This window comes from Aquarana catesbeiana, linkage group LG13 (genome assembly GCF_042186555.1).
Source record: "Aquarana catesbeiana isolate 2022-GZ linkage group LG13, ASM4218655v1, whole genome shotgun sequence".
NCBI classification, from domain to species: domain Eukaryota; kingdom Metazoa; phylum Chordata; class Amphibia; order Anura; family Ranidae; genus Aquarana; species Aquarana catesbeiana.
The window spans coordinates 159,987,002-160,003,350 of record NC_133336.1 but is presented as its reverse complement, the minus strand read 5'-3'; the positions used below and the strand labels follow the sequence as shown (position 1 = coordinate 160,003,350).

At 43.0% G+C, this 16,349-nt stretch overlaps 1 protein-coding gene across 1 annotated transcript in view; it reads left to right on the top strand.

The window, feature by feature from the left end:
- PALS1 (protein associated with LIN7 1, MAGUK p55 family member) overlaps positions 1–16,349 on the top strand; it is a 282,364-nt gene that overhangs the window by 32,472 nt on the left and 233,543 nt on the right. The window lies entirely within an intron of this gene.

The window sequence follows — 16,349 nt, the reverse complement described above, 5'->3', positions numbered from 1 at the left end:
AGGTTCCTTGGGGGCCAAAATGCACATTTTTCAAAATAAAGTTTAATGCGCTAGCATCCCTAAAGCCTGCCCAGTGTACTCCCTATCTTGTTTAGATTCGGTTGTCTCTGATAGCTTCTGGGACACTACAGACCTTGGGAACTCTATCCCAAAATCAGAATTTTGTTATCATACATCACGGGACACAGAGCCGTAGTAGTTACTATGTGTGCGGCACAGTGGTGTAGTGGGTAGCACTCTTGCCTAGCAGTAAGAAAGGTCGCTGGTTCGAATCCCAACCACGACACTACCTGCCTGGAGTTTGCATGTTCTCCCTGTGCCTGCGTGGGTTTCCTCCTACACTCCAAAGACATGCTGGTAGGTTAATTGGATCCTGTCTAAATTGTCCCTAGTATGTATGAATGTGAGTTAGGGACCTTAGATTGTAAGCTCCTTGAGGGTAGGGACTGATGTGAATGTACAATGTATATGTAAAGCGCTGCTTAAATTGACGGCGCTATATAAGTAGCTGAAATAAATAAATAAAAAAATAAATGTGGGTTATAGGCCACCTTCAGGTGATTGTCACTGGCACTCCCTAAATTAAAAAGTGCACTCCCTGTATAACCCTTCCCACTGGTGGGAGTACCTCAGTTTTTTCGCCAGTGTCTAAGGTGTTGGTCATGAGTAAATATGTACTGTGCTGAGCTACTCTGGAGCAATGCTTGCTGGGGCTAGTCATGCAGCCGGATCCATTCAAAGTCTTTTTGGACGAATTGAATGGTACCTGGAGCTCGTATCCGAAGAAACGAGGTCTTGGTATTAAGGCCATAAAGTTTTTACTGGCAGTGGTGCTATTACAGGTCCAGGATTGTGGGTTTCCTCGAGGATCCCCGACTCCTGAAGGTTTAACGGAACCCACCATGGAGGGTGAAGATTGGGTCTGTTGGTTTACCACAGAAAACCCTTCGGCAGGAAAGGAAAGTGGAGTTTTCTAATCAATTTTTTTAATTTTCTTATGAATGTCTCCTTTAATTTAGTAAATGTTGTCATGCCTATGTATCACCCCTGGGGGCTGTATTGAGCACTTACTGTCTCATGCTTCTCAGAGAGCCCACGCTGTGTCTTGGAAGCTACAGATTCTTCCTCCTACGGCCAAGCAGCAGACCTCCGGTAAGTCTGGGGGGGGTTTCCTCTCCCCACCAGACGCCCCCTGTGCTGGTTTTCTTCCCCTCTTGGGGAAAAAGCACTGCAATTTAAAAAAAAAAAACAAACGGCGCAAACGGCATGCCACTCGGCGGCTCCCAGACCCCCCTCGCCATTTCTGCTTCCCTCTCTTGGATCCCATAGGATCATGAGCTTGCACGGGTAAAAGCTCTTTTTTTTAAAAAAAGGGGGGAAGGGCTGTAAAGGGGGAGGGACTTAGCGCGGCGTTGGCGTCGCCCAGTGCGGTAAGGTATGTTTTTTAAAAGGCACCATTGTGCTGTTTCAAGCTGCGGAGGGACACAAGAGCAAAGTAAAACGGATGTTTTGTTTGCATAGAAGAGTTTGGTGACACAGGCATTTCCTTTGACACATTTACTTGCATCAGGCTGAGCATTAATAGCAGTGACAGAGCTGAACTATTGCTCAAGCAGTGGATGGATTCCTTCTGATAGTACCTCTGCTTTGTGCATCAGACTATGGCAGAAGGGGGTGAAAAACGCCTCAAAAAGGGCTCTAGAAAGACTTTATAGTCACACAGAAGCCTAGATCCATTCCAGTAAAGATGGCATCCTCCCCTGAGAGTAATATGGCTGGTCAGAGTGAACCATCAGAAGGGGCAAGTGTTGCAGCGGCTCTTAAAACTGCAGCCCCTGTGTATATTACTACTTCTTCAATCATTTTACGCTTGAAGCAAAAATGGATGCTTAATCGCATCCCAGAGTGGGACTAAGCGTTGCAGGTTCCCGTCCAGTGCTCAGGACCCTCTTGCTGTGGAGCAAGGAGTGAGAGATGACGATTTTCTCCCAAAGGACCAGGAAGAGGCTGATGTCTCCTCTTCTGAAGAACCTGATATGGAAGTATCAGGTTCACAGGAAAGGTCGTTTGTACAGTTTGTACCCTTGGAAGAGCAAGGTTTAGGGTTTTATTCAAACCTATTCACGGTTCCAAAACCAAACAGGGATGTCAGACCCATTTTAGATCTCAAAAATCTAAACCGTTTTTTTGATATCTGTTCTTTTCACATGGAGTCAATCCGATCAGTAGTCTCCATCCTACAGGGAGGAGAACTTCTGGCGTCAATCGACATCAAGGATGCCTATCTCCATGTGCTGATTTCCCCCCCTCACCAGAAATTTCTACGCTTTGAGGTAGAAAATCTTAATTTACAGTTTGTAGCTCTGTCGGTCTAGCTACTGCAGCTCGAGTGTTTACAAAGGTCCTGGCCCCTCCTTTAGCCAGGTTAAGGGCTCAAGGTATAACAATACTAGCCTCTTAAATGATCTTCTCTTGATAGATCAATCGGTAGCCCGCTTAAAGCGGAGGTAAACCCATCCATAAAACAGCTACCTTTCCGGCACGTGCCGGAAATGTAACACTCCCATTGGTTGGGCTCTCAACCAAACTGTCAAAGCATCCAGTGGCTGGTGTCATAACTGATCACATGTGCAGCATCATGGCAGTTCTAGACTAAACAGAGGCCAAGATGGCGGCTTCCTTGGCTGAAAACGATAGGAGGGTTTACTTCCACTTTAATCCAAAACTTTGATCACTGCAGTCAGCTACCTGAAATACCTAGGTTGGATTCTCAACCTAGAAAAATCCTCCTTAAAACCATTAAGGAGATTGCAGTACTTGGGGCTGATCATAGATACAGCTCAGAAGACGGTGTTTTTTTCCCCAGGAAGGTATCAGTTCCATAAGGGAATTGATTCAGTTGATTAAAACGAAGATCCTTCTATTCTTGCATGACTTTGCATGAAGTTGTTGGGAAAGATGGTGGCTTCTTCGAGGCCGTTCCTTATGCGCAGTTTCATTCAAGACTGCTGCAAAACAGTAACCTGTCAACTTGGAACAAGAAGGTCCAAGCTCTGGACTTCCCAATGCGTTTATCCCCCAAAGTGCGTCAGAGCCTCAATTGGTGGTTAATATCCAAGAATCTTCAAAAAGGAAAATCCTTTCTACCAGTTACCTGGAAGGTGGTAACAGATGCCAGCCTTCTGGGCTGAGGAGCAGTCCTGGAAGAAGCATCTGTCCAAAAGAAGTGGTCCAAATCAGAGATAACCTTGCCCATCAATATTCTAGAGATTTGGGCAGTACACCTGGCTCTCAAACTTCGGAGTTGTCCTGTCAGATCCAATCCGACGGTACCACATCTATGGCCTATATCATTCTCCAAAGGGTCACGAGAAGTTGTGCAGCCCAGGAAGAGGTGAATCATATTCTATCTTGGGCAGAAAACAACATTCCTTGCCTATCAGCAATTTTCATTCCAGGGATAGAGAATTGGCAGGCAAACTACTTGAGTCGCCAACAATTGTTCCCGGGAGAAAAGTTCCTTCACCCCGACATCTTTCTGTCAATATGCCAAAAATGGGGAGTTCCGGATGTGGATCTGTTTGCGTCCAGTTTCAACAACAAGCTCGACAACTTTGTGACAAGGGATCCGATGGCATATGGTTCAGATGCCTTGGTTTTTTCCGTGGGATCAGTTTTTCACTGATCTATGTGTTCCCTCCTGTTCTGCTGCTTCCGCAACTTCTCGCAGGATCAATCAAGAAGGGAAGGAGGTGATTCTTGTGGCCCAGGAGATTTTTGTTTGCCGAGATCGTAAAGATGCCAGTAGGGAACCCTTGTACCCTACCACTATGGCTAGACCTTCTCTCGCAAGGTCCGGTATTCCATCCTACCTTACAAACGCTAAATTTAGCGGTTTGGCTATTGAGACCCACATTCTATAAGATCGTGGGCTGTTAGCGTCAGTAGTTTCTACTTGGTTAATGCTAGGAGGCCGGCCTCCAGAATCATATACTATAGAATCTGAAAGGCATATGTCTCCTGGTGTGAATCCAGGGGTTGGCACCCCAGGAATTATGTCATATGTAGGATCCTTGAATTCCTACAGATAGGAGTAGAAATGAAGCTGGCCTTGAGTAATATCAAAGGCCAGATGTCGGTCTTTCTTTTCAGTGACCGCTTGCTTCTCACTCTCTGGTTCGTAACTTTATTCAGGGGGTAATGCGGATTAAATCCTCCAATTTGGTCACCCCTGAACCCTGGGGACTTAATTTTAGCCCTGTCGGCTTACAGAAGCAGCCTTTTGAGCCAATATGAGATATTCCCTTGGTCCTCTTGATGGGGGGAAAAATAATTTTTCTTGGTTGCCATATCTTCTGCAAGACGAGTATCAGAGTTGGCTGCTCTTTCTTGTAAAGAGCCATATCGGTTGTTCATAAGGATGAGGTTGTATTGCGGCCTCATCCTGAATTCCTACCAAAGGTAGTTTTGGGTTTTCATTTAAACCAGGATATTGTTCTGCCTTCATTTTTTTCCAGAACCTCGTTTTCTGTGAAAGAAAGGTCACTACATTCTCTTGATGTGGTGAGAGCGGTCAAGGTCTGTTGAAAGTGACCGCTCATATTCGTAAAACAGATGTTTTGTTTATGTTGCCAGATGGTCCTAAAAGAGGACAGGCATCGTCGAAATCTACTATTTCTAAATGGATTCGTCAAGTGATTGTTCAAGCGTCTGGAAAATTCCCCCTTTTCATATAAAAGCGCACTCCACCGGGGCTGTTAGTGTTTTTTGGGCAGTGCATCACCAAGCCTCCCATGACTCAGATCTGCAAGGCCGCAACTTGGTCTTCAGTCCATACATTTACCAGATTCTATCAAGTAGATGTAAAAGGCATGAGGATATCGCCTTTGGGCGCAGTGTGCTGCAGGCTGCAGTCCTCTAGTCTCTTGGTGCCCTACTTTGTTGTGTCTCCCTCCCTTCAGTTAGCATTGCTATGGGACATCCCACATAGTAATTATGGCTCTGTGTCTCGTGATGTACGATAAGAAAATAGGATTTTTAAAACCGCTTACCTGTAAAATCCTTTTCTTTGAAGTACATGACGGGACACAGAGGTCCCTCCCTTCTTGGTATACATGTGTATTGCTTTGCTGCAAAACTGAGGTACTCCCACAAGTGGGAGGGGTTATATAGGCAGTGCACTTTTTAATTTAGGGCGTGCCAGTGTCCATAACCTGAAGGTGGCCAATAACCCACATAGTAACTACTATGGCTCTGTGTACTTCAAAGAAAAGTATTTTACAGGTAAGCTGTTATAAAAATCCTTTTTTTTTTTTTTTTAAATTGTACTGTTGGCATGGGAAACTTACTTATTCGTAAACATAAGTCTGTACAGTGTCAGGCACTCTGGGCCATAGTCAGGGCAGCAGGATTCTTCACATGCTTCACACATTCCATTTTAATTCTCAAGAGCCTGTTTACCTTATGTGCAAGACTTTGGGTCATTCAGAATGGTACTATGCGTCATTATACCTGTGTAAACAGTTCTGAGCCAAAATTAAAGGAGAGATTTCTTTACTCTATCCTAGATATATAACCGTTTCTTTTCAATTGCAGTTTGTTATTGGGAAGATATTGCCTTCGAGCAGTATGCTAAACATATGGCTAGATACATAGGGCATAACATGTATTACAGTGCTGCCCTTCTAGATATTTTTTACATGACTGGTCTATTTGAATCTATACCTGCATTTCCTTTTTGAAAGTGTATGCCTCACTGGAAAGCTGTACCTCAACTTTTCCTCCAGCTTTGTAGAATGTTGACCCAGGAAGCATCCAATTTCATTTAAGAATGAGAGGGGGATCTTTCGTATTGTGTTCCAGGTCAGTCGGTGCAATTTTGTCCATGTTTTATAGGGTTTTTTTTTTTGGTCTTCATCTGGATCAACTTCAGGTTTAAGGATCTGAGGTTTTTTTTTTTTTCAGCATAATATATGCTTTAACTGGAGGCAAGGGAACAGTAGTTAATAACAAAAAAACAAAAACAAAAAAAAAACCCATATAAGTAGTAAACTCTCTAAACTTGATCCATGTGCTACTTGAGAATGTCAAAGAAATCAATGGTAGAGGCATGCAGTACTTTTCCATGACTCCTAATAATCCAAATAAAGGAAGGGCATAAACAAAAAAATCTTCTCGTTTAGAAGATTAAAAAAAATCACAACAAATCTGGGAAAATAGGCAATTTTAAAGATCTAAATCTCTCTGCATAAGAAACTAGAGAGAGTATTTTGCTGAAACAGGAGTTGCTTATTTTTTATAGTTTCTAAAAGTTTGACTTGCTGGTAAGGAGGTGGGCAAAGGCTATTGGAAGCTTTATGTTCAAAGAGATATTTAGACAACTGAACTCAAAGAATGTTTACATACTACAAAGCATAGTTTCCATTGTAGCAGTGTAGATTAATGAGAACATAAATACATTTAAACAACTGTAGTATCAGGCTGCAATATAGCAAAACTGAAAAAAGTAAAAGGAGTCTGAAGACTTTGAGTGTGCTGTATGCAAATGTCAAACAGAGACTGTATAGGTATAAAAAAGGGGGCACATCCGCTTCATTATACCAGAAATATAATTGTCACCCTCCTGCCTGCTTGAGCAAGGGCAGATGAATTCCAGAAAGTAAATTCTATATGAATCGTCTGCTCTTACTCAAGGTGCCACAACTAGATCTGCTAGGTAAATATTTTTTAAGTGAATTCTCAAAAAAATAAAGCATGGATACATGGATGGTTAAGTTTGCTCGGGAAATGAATTAAATAGTGTTTTCTATTTGTGGTGCTCAGAAACAGTTGAGGTCTGCTTTAAAAAGGTATTTTACTGTACCACTTTACCATTTTACTGTACCACATTGAGACCACAACACTGTGATGCACTACATTAAAAAGAAAAAAAAAAAGGCGCTTGCCTTCAACAGCCATTTCCGAATTAATAATCTCTCTTTAACCACTTGCCGACCGCCGCACGACTATATACGTCGACAGAGCGGCACGGGCAGGCAAAAGGACGTGTATGTACGTCCTTGCCTGCCCGCGGGTGGGGGGTCCGATCGGACCCCCCCCCGGTGCCTGCGGCGGTCGGCAAATCTCCCCCGGCGATCGGAGGTGAGGGGGAGGCCATCCATTCGTGGCCCCCCCCTCGCGATCGCTCTCAGCCAATGGGATCATTTCCCTGCCTCTGTATTGTACACAGAGGCAGAGGAAATGATGTCATCTCTCCTCGGCTCGGTATTTTCCGTTCCGGGCCGAGGAGAGAAGACTGCAATGTAAGTGCACCAACACACTACACACAGTAGAACATGCCAGGCACACTAAACACCCCGATCCCCCCCCCGATCGCCCCCCGATCCCCCCCCAATCACCCCCCCCCCTGTCACAAACTGACACCAAGCAGGTTTTTTTTTTTTTTTTTTTTTTCTGATTACTGTATTGGTGTCAGTTTGTGACAGTTACAGTGTCAGGGCAGTGAGTGTTAGGCCCCCTGTAGGTCTAGGGTACCCCCCCTAATAAAGTTTTAACCCCTTGATCACCCCCTGTCACCAGTGTCGCTAAGCGATCATTTTTCTGATCGCTGTATTAGTGTCGCTGGTGATGCTAGTTAGTGAGGTAAATATTTAGGTTCGCCGTCAGCGTTTTATAGCGACAGGGACCCCCATATACTATCTAATAAATGTTTTAACCCCTTGATTGCCCCCTAGTTAACCCTTTCACCACTGATCACCGTATAACTGTTACGGGTGACGCTGGTTAGTTTGTTTATTTTTTATAATGTCAGGGCACCCGCCGTTTATTACCGAATAAAGGTTTAGCCCCCTGATCGCCCGGCGGTGATATGCGTCGCCCCAGGCAGCGTCAGATAAGCGCCAGTACCGCTAACACCCACGCACGCAGCATACGCCTCCCTTAGTGGTATAGTATCTGAACGGATCAATATCTGATCCGATCAGATCTATACTAGCGTCCCCAGCAGTTTAGGGTTCCCAAAAACACAGTGTTAGCGGGATCAGCCCAGATACCTGCTAGCACCTGCGTTTTGCCCCTCCGCCCAGCTCGGCCCAGCCCACCCAAGTGCAGTATCGATCGATCACTGTCACTTACAAAACACTAAACGCATAACTGCAGCGTTCGCAGAGTCAGGCCTGATCCCTGCGATCGCTAACATTTTTTTTGGTAGCATTTTGGTGAAATGGCAAGCACCAGCCCCAGGCAGCGTCAGGTTAGTGCCAGTACCGCTAACACCCACGCACGCACCGTACACCTCCCTTAGTGGTATAGTATCTGAACGCATCAATATCTGATCCGATCAGATCTATACTAGCGTCCCCAGCAGTTTAGGGTTCCCAAAAACGCAGTGTTAGCGGGATCAACCCAGATACCTGCTAGCAACTGCGTTTTACCCCTCCGCCCGGCCCAGCCCAGCCCACCCAAGTGCAGTATCGATCGATCACTGTCACTTACAAAACACTAAACGCATAACTGCAGCGTTCGCAGAGTCAGGCCTGATCCCTGCGATCGCTAACAGTTTTTTTTGTAGCGTTTTGGTGAACTGGCAAGCACCAGCCCCAGGCAGCGTCAGGTTAGTGCCAGTAGCGCTAACACCCACGCACGCACTGTACACCTCCCTTAGTGGTATAGTATCTGAACTGATCAATATCTGATCCGATCAGATCTATACTGGCGTCCCCAGCAGTTTAGGGTTCCCAAAAACGCAGTGTTAGCGGGATCAGCCCAGATACCTGCTAGCACCTGCGTTTTGCCCCTCCGCCCGGCCCAGCCCAGCCCACCCAAGTGCAGTATCGATCGATCACTGTCACTTACAAAACACTAAATGCATAACTGCAGCGTTCGCAGAGTCAGGCCTGATCCCTGCGATCGTTAACAGTTTTTTTGGTAGCGTTTTGGTGAACTGGCAAGCGCCAGCGGCCTAGTACACCCCGGTCGTAGTCAAACCAGCACTGCAGTAACACTTGGTGACGTGGCGAGTCCCATAAGTGCAGTTCAAGCTGGTGAGGTGGCAAGCACAAATAGTGTCCCGCTGCCACCAAGAAGACAAACACAGGCCCGTCATGCCCATAGTGCCCTTCCTGGTGCATTCGCCAATCCTAATTGGGAACCCACCACTTCTGCAGCGCCCGTACTTCCCCCATTCACATCCCCAACCAAATGCAGTCGGCTGCATGAGAGGCATTTTTATGTCCTCCCGAGTACCCCTACCCAACGAACCCCCCCAAAAAAGATGTTGTGTCTGCAGCAAGCGCGGATATAGGCGTGACACCCGCTATTATTGTCCCTCCTGTCCTGACAATCCTGGTCTTTGCATTGGTGAATGTTTTGAACGCTACCATCCACTAGTTGAGTATTAGCGTAGGGTACAGCATTCCACAGACTAGGCACACTTTCACAGGGTCTCCCAAGATGCCATCGCATTTTGAGAGACCCGAACCTGGAACCGGTTACAGTTATAAAAGTTACAGTTACAAAAAAAGTGTAAAAAAAAAAAAAAAAAAAAAACACAAACAAAAATATAAAATAAAAAATAATAGTTGTCGTTTTATTGTTCTCTCTCTCTTTATTCTCTCTCTATTGTTCTGCTCTTTTTTACTGTATTCTATTCTGCAATGTTTTATTGTTATTATGTTTTATCATGTTTGTTTTTCAGGTATGTAATTATTTATACTTTACCGTTTACTGTGCTTTATTGTTAACCATTTTTTTGTCTTCAGGTACAGCATTCACGACTTTGAGTGGTTATACCAGAATGATGCTTGCAGGTTTAGGTATCATCTTGGTATCATTCTTTTCAGCCAGCGGTCGGCTTTCATGTAGAAGCAATCCTAGCGGCTAATTAGCCTCTAGACTGCTTTTACAAGCAGTGGGAGAGAATGCCCCCCCCCCCCCACCGTCTTCCGTGTTTTTCTCTGGCTCTCCTGTCTCAACAGGGAACCTGAGAATGCAGCCGGTGATTCAGCCAGCTGACCATAGAGCTGATCAGAGACCAGAGTGGCTCCAAACATCTCTATGGCCTAAGAAACCGGAAGCTACGAGCATTTTATGACTTAGATTTCGCCGGATGTAAATAGCGCCATTGGGAAATTGGGAAAGCATTTTATCATACCTATCTTGGTGTGGTCAGATGCTTTGAGGGCAGAGGAGAAATCTAATAGACCCCAATTTTTTCAAAAAAGAGTACCTGTCACTACCTATTGCTATCATAGGGGATATTTACATTCCCTGAGATAACAATAAAAATGATTAAAAAAAAAAAAAAATGAAAGGAACAGTTTTAAAATAAGATAAAAAAGCAAAAAAATAATAAAGAAAAAAAAAAAAAAAAAAAAAAAAAAAGCACCCCTGTCCCCCCTGCTCTCGCGCTAAGGCGAACGCAAGCGTCGGTCTGGCATCAAATGTAAACAGCAATTGCACCATGCATGTGAGGTATCACCGCGACGGTCAGATCGAGGGCAGTAATTTTAGCAGTAGACCTCCTCTGTAAATCTAAAGTGGTAACCTGTAAAGGCTTTTAAAGGCTTTTAAAAATGTATTTATTTTGTTGTCACTGCACGTTTGTGCGCAATTGTAAAGCATGTCATGTTTGGTATCCATGTACTCGGCCTAAGATCATCTTTTTTATTTCATCAAACATTTGGGCAATATAGTGTGTTTTAGTGCATTAAAATGTAAAAAAGTGTGTTTTTTCCCCAAAAAATGCATTTGAAAAATCGCTGCGCAAATACTGTGTGAAAAAAAAAAAATAAACACCCACCATTTTAATCTGTAGGGCATTTGCTTTAAAAAAATATATAATGTGTGGGGGTTCAAAGTAATTTTCTTGCAAAAAAAAATAATTTTTTCATGTAATCAAAAAGTGTCAGAAAGGGCTTTGTCTTCAAGTGGTTAGAAGAGTGGATGATGTGTGTCATAAGCTTCTAAATGTTGTGCATAAAATGCCAGGACAGTTCAAACCCCCCCCAAATGACCCCATTTTGGAAAGTAGACACCCCAAGCTATTTGCTGAGAGGCATGTCGAGTCCATGGAATATTTTATATTGTGACACAAGTTGCGGGAAAGAGACAAATTATTATTTTTTTTTTTTTTTTTTGCACAAAGTTGTCACTAAATGATATATTGCTCAAACATGCAATGGGAATATGTGAAATTACACCCCAAAATACATTCTGTTGCTTCTCCTGAGTACGGGGATACCACATGTGTGAGACTTTTTGGGAGCCTAGCCACGTATGGGACCCCGAAAACCAAGCACCGCCTTCAGGCTTTCTAAGGGCGTAAATTTTTGATTTCACTCTTCACTGCCTATCACAGTCTCGGAGGCCATGGAATGCCCAGGTGGCACAAACCCCCCCCAAATGACCCCATTTTGGAAAGTAGACACCCCAAGCTATTTGCTGAGAGGTATAGTGAGTATTTTGCAGACCTCACTTTTTGTCACAAAGTTTTGAAAATTAAAAAAAGAAAAAAAAAATTTTTTTTTTTGTCTTTCTTCATTTTCAAAAACAAATGAGAGCTGCAAAATACTCACCATGCCTCTCAGCAAATAGCTTGGGGTGTCTACTTTCCAAAATGGGGTCATTTGGGGGGGGGTTTGTGCCATCTGGGCATTTTATGGCCTTCAAAACTGTGATAGGTAGTGAGGAGTAAAATCAAAAATGTACGCCCTTAGAAATCCTGAAGGCAGTGATTGGTTTTCGGGGCCCCGTATGCGGCTAGGCTCCCAAAAAGTCCCACACATGTGGTATCCCCATACTCAGGAGAAGCAGCTAAATGTATTTTGGGGTGCAATTCCACATATGCCCATGGCCTGTGTGAGCAATATATCATTTAGTGACAACTTTTTGTAATTTTTTTTTTTTTTTTTTTTTCATTATTCAATCACTTGGGACAAAAAAAATGAATATTCAATGGGCTCAACATGCCTCTCAGCAATTTCCTTGGGGTGTCTACTTTCCAAAATGGGGTCATTTGTGGGGGTTTTGTACTGCCCTGTCATTTTAGCACCTCAAGAAATGACATAGGCAGTCATAAATTAAAGACTGTGTAAATTCCAGAAAATGTACCCTAGTTTGTAGGCGCTATAACTTTTGCGCAAACCAATAAATATACACTTATTGACATTTTTTTTACCAAAGACATGTGGCCAAATACATTTTGGCCTAAATGTATGACTAAAATTGAGTTTATTGGATTTTTTTTAGAACAAAAAGTAGAAAATATCATTTTTTTTCAAAATTTTCGGTCTTTTTCCGTGTATAGCGCAAAAAATAAAAACGGCAGAGGTGATCAAATACCATCAAAAGAAAGCTCTATTTGTGGGAAGAAAAGGACGCAAATTTCGTTTGGTTACAGCATTGCATGACCGCGCAATTAGCAGTTAAAGCGACGCAGTGCCAAATTGTAAAAAGTGCTCTGGTCAGGAAGGGGGTAAATCCTTCCGGGGCTGAAGTGGTTAACCTATTGCACCACCATTTATGGAAAAGCAATGCCATAATAAACCTGCACTAAAAACTATTGTATGGCAGCTAATGAAGATTGTAATTGCATGATTGTGTCAAGTCTGAGTAGGCAGCAGGTACGCAGACAAGTGGTTTCAAAGAACGGGGCCATTGTATGTCCCACTCATGCAGCCTAATAAGCTTACAATAGGCAGCTCAGAAGCTAATCGCCCACATCACTGTCAGTCTCTTCATGTGAATCTGGTGCAGACGTTGCTGCTATTTTATTTGACGTATTTATTGTTCGTAGGCATAGAATTACAATCTTGCTAAAAAAATCCAGATGGAGCAACCAAATAACTTGTTGATACAAATGTTAAAAAATTTTTTTCCCAGTTACTAACAGAATAATAATAATAATAATTTAGCCAAATTGGACTATAAGCCGGTTTGTTCTAAATTTCATGTGGGGAATTAACGAAAAGTCTCTGAGACAAATTCTATCTCAAATGATGCAATTACCCATAGCAATCATTTAGCCTTATACCTTTTAATTCCCCCCCCCCCCCCCCACCGCTTCGTACACATGATCAGATTATCGGATGATAAAAATCTCTTTCGGATTGATCGTTCAATAATCTAAACGTTAGTGCACAATTTTTGACAGCCGATCACGACAGTCCATCCAACAAAATCCAAACGGACAAACACGAAAGCTTTGCTCAGACAGCCCATCGTATGACAATCGTTTAATCAGTACAGTCCCCGTCTGCTAAAAATCGATAGAAGAACACACGCATGATCGGAAACACTAAAATAACCCGGAAGGAGATAGGAGAATGTAAGCAATGTTCGTACCGTGAAAATGCCCCAGCATACAAACAGAAACTTGCCTGTAGCTGATCACAATATTCCTCAGCAATCAATGAACAAATAATATTATTGTAGTTACTTATGTATCAGCTCTGTTCCATGAAAATATGATATAATTATATAATGTTTTGATTGCTCGTTAATAAATTCTGCTGTATATTCAAGAAATCCAATTACGTAGTAATAATAAAGCAAGCAGAGTATTGCTAAATCAGATCATGTTTATTAAGCCTAAAGGCGTGGCAGACACAGGGGTCACATGTATTTGACATTTCCAATACGTAGCTACACACACTGGAAGGTTTTTCCAGAATCGTACGTCAAAAATCGTACTTTTCGTAGAGCACATTTTGCACTGTTGTATTCCATATTAGTTTTATGCAACAAAAAGTGAACGATACGTCGTATGATAATCTGATCGTGTGTCCAAGGCATCAGACACATTTTATTAATTACCCCTATGTGTAATTACTGCTGCAAAATATTTTTTGCTTGCATTCATGCCTTGCAAAACGTATAAATCATTCATATGGGATAAAAGAACTAAATCACAGAATATATAAGCTCACCTAGTGATATTCTTGGGACAGTTGCAGTACAAGTACATGAATGCTCACCCCCTTGGAAGTTTTCATGTTTCATTATTCTAAACCCTTGAATTACATGCTTTTATGTCAAAGTGAAAACAGAACAGGGAGCATTACCCTTGCTGATTGCAGGACTGAGTGGGAGGGATTGTTGGACTTCTACATTGAGGCCTGCTCAGAGTGGGCAGGGGGGTATTCTCTGCAGCATTCTGGCTGTGAAAAGGCTTTTCTACTCAGGCTATCTCTGCTTACTAAACAAAATAAACGAAGACCTTTTTATATACCCTGTGTTGATGGAATGTATTTAGTTGGTTTAAACCAGGGGTGTCCAAACTTGATGAAGTGAACATGCGCGAGGGCCGACCATTTTGCCTGACATTCTTTGAACCATTAAAATTCTGTCTAAGTGTGTTCGTCCGAGCATTAATACACTGCCCAACAAGAATTCTCTTGCCTTTGCGGCTGTGTGTGGTGAAGAGATGAGCTCGGGCGTGTTATTTGGATATACAGGAAGTCCCCTAGTTACGAACACAATAGGGACTGTAGGTTTGTTCGTAAGTCGAAGTTGTTCATAAGTCACAACACTGCATTTGTTAGTGTAACTTCCGGTCGGAACACTGCAATCGTAAGTGTAACGTCCGCCTGTGCATGGATGTGGGATGTTCCAGGCGCTTGTGTTATCTGGGGCTCTTCTGGCCATGCAGTACTGCAGTATGGGATGTGTCCGGGGGTATCCAGGACCAACGTGGAGCACAAGTGGCCGGCATTTGAGGCCATTCGTAAGTAGGAGTCGTTCGTAACTCGGGGACTGCCTGTGTGTGTGTGTGTGTGTTTATGTATGTGTGTGTGTGTGTATGTGTGTATATATATATATATATATATATATATATATATATACTGTATGTATGTATGTATGTGTATCTCTTTTGTGGCCCCCAACAAATCCCTGAGCGCTGCTCAGGACTAAGGATGAGCTCGGGCATGTTATTTGGATATACAGTATTTATCGGTGTGTAACATGCACCTTCACTTTAAGAGGGAATTTTCAGGAAAAAAAATACATTTTAAATAGAGAACTGTGAAGCAAAATAAGGGTCAGTGCCCATGAATGCAGCCTAATCAGTGCCCATATGCAGCGATGCCTTTGCCGTGAATGCAGCGCCGCCTTTCTGATCAGGCCTTCCTCTGTGCTTCCTTAGGACCTCACCTTTAGTTCTCTCTGTCCTACAGAAACCACTCTTTGAACCAATCAGGGATACCTCACCAGATGACCTTTTTGGTTGCTGTCACGTCCATCTGAAATGTCTGAATTGGCTGCTCTCTCTTGTAAGGAGCCGTTCCTCATTCTTCACAATGACAAGGACGGCCTACATACAAGAAAATCCTTTTTTAACAAAGGTAATATCTGTCTTCCACCTCAGTAAAGACATGGTCCTTCTAACTTTGTGTCCTGCTCCAGTGCACCCAAAGAAAATTGCTGTTCATTGCTTGGACAAAGTCAGAGCCATCAGAGTCTACCTCAGTGAAACACTTGATATGGGGAAGACTAATTCCCTTTTTGTCATATCCTCAGGACCTCTCAAGCATCAACTGCTTGAAGGGTAAGACAACTAATAGCTTGAGCCTACACTCTGAAGGACAACTCTCCTCCTGCGTTTTCATGCATCCACTCCACCACATTGGTGGGTATTTCCTGGGCATTTCAGCAGCAGACCTTTGTAAGGCCACCTGGTTCTCTGTTTATACCTTTCCTTGCTAATTTTTTTAAATTTAAGTAATAGCATATGCAGTTATTCAATAACAGAGGTGTTGCCTCCACGCAGGAAGGACCAAAGAACGACAATTATAGGGTATAACAGATATCAATACACTGACTATTTTTATCAATGCCAAGGTCGTTACATCCGAAAGTTATTTTACATGAGATATCTCAACGTTTTATCCTCTATATAGACATTAAAGTGAACAAGTTATAGCGATTTAAGGCAAAAAAGGTAAAGCAAGTTTTTTTTTTTTTTTTTTTTTTTTTTTTTAAAACACTCTGGATAAACCCCAGAATAATAGCCAATATATGCAAAAGCAGGGAGGAGGCAAAGGGGAAAAGTAAACATGGAAAGGGTAAGAAGGGTAAAATAAAGGGTGGCCACACGGGCCATCTGGGCAGCAGGACCAGCCAGAATAGGTTTGAAATCAAATGGTGTAACCTTTAAAGATATCATTCTGTGTATACCCTTTTGGAGTTTTACGAGGTAGACATCCAGTCTTCTGCGGATGCAGCTTTCGGTCACAAGTTTTTTACAGCTGTTGACCCTTCTGTTGACCCTTGTTGTTGGGCTTATTGGCACAGTTGTTTGCCTAGTTGTTGCCCACTCTTTTAATTCATTGCTTGGGGGTGTTCCAGGGTCT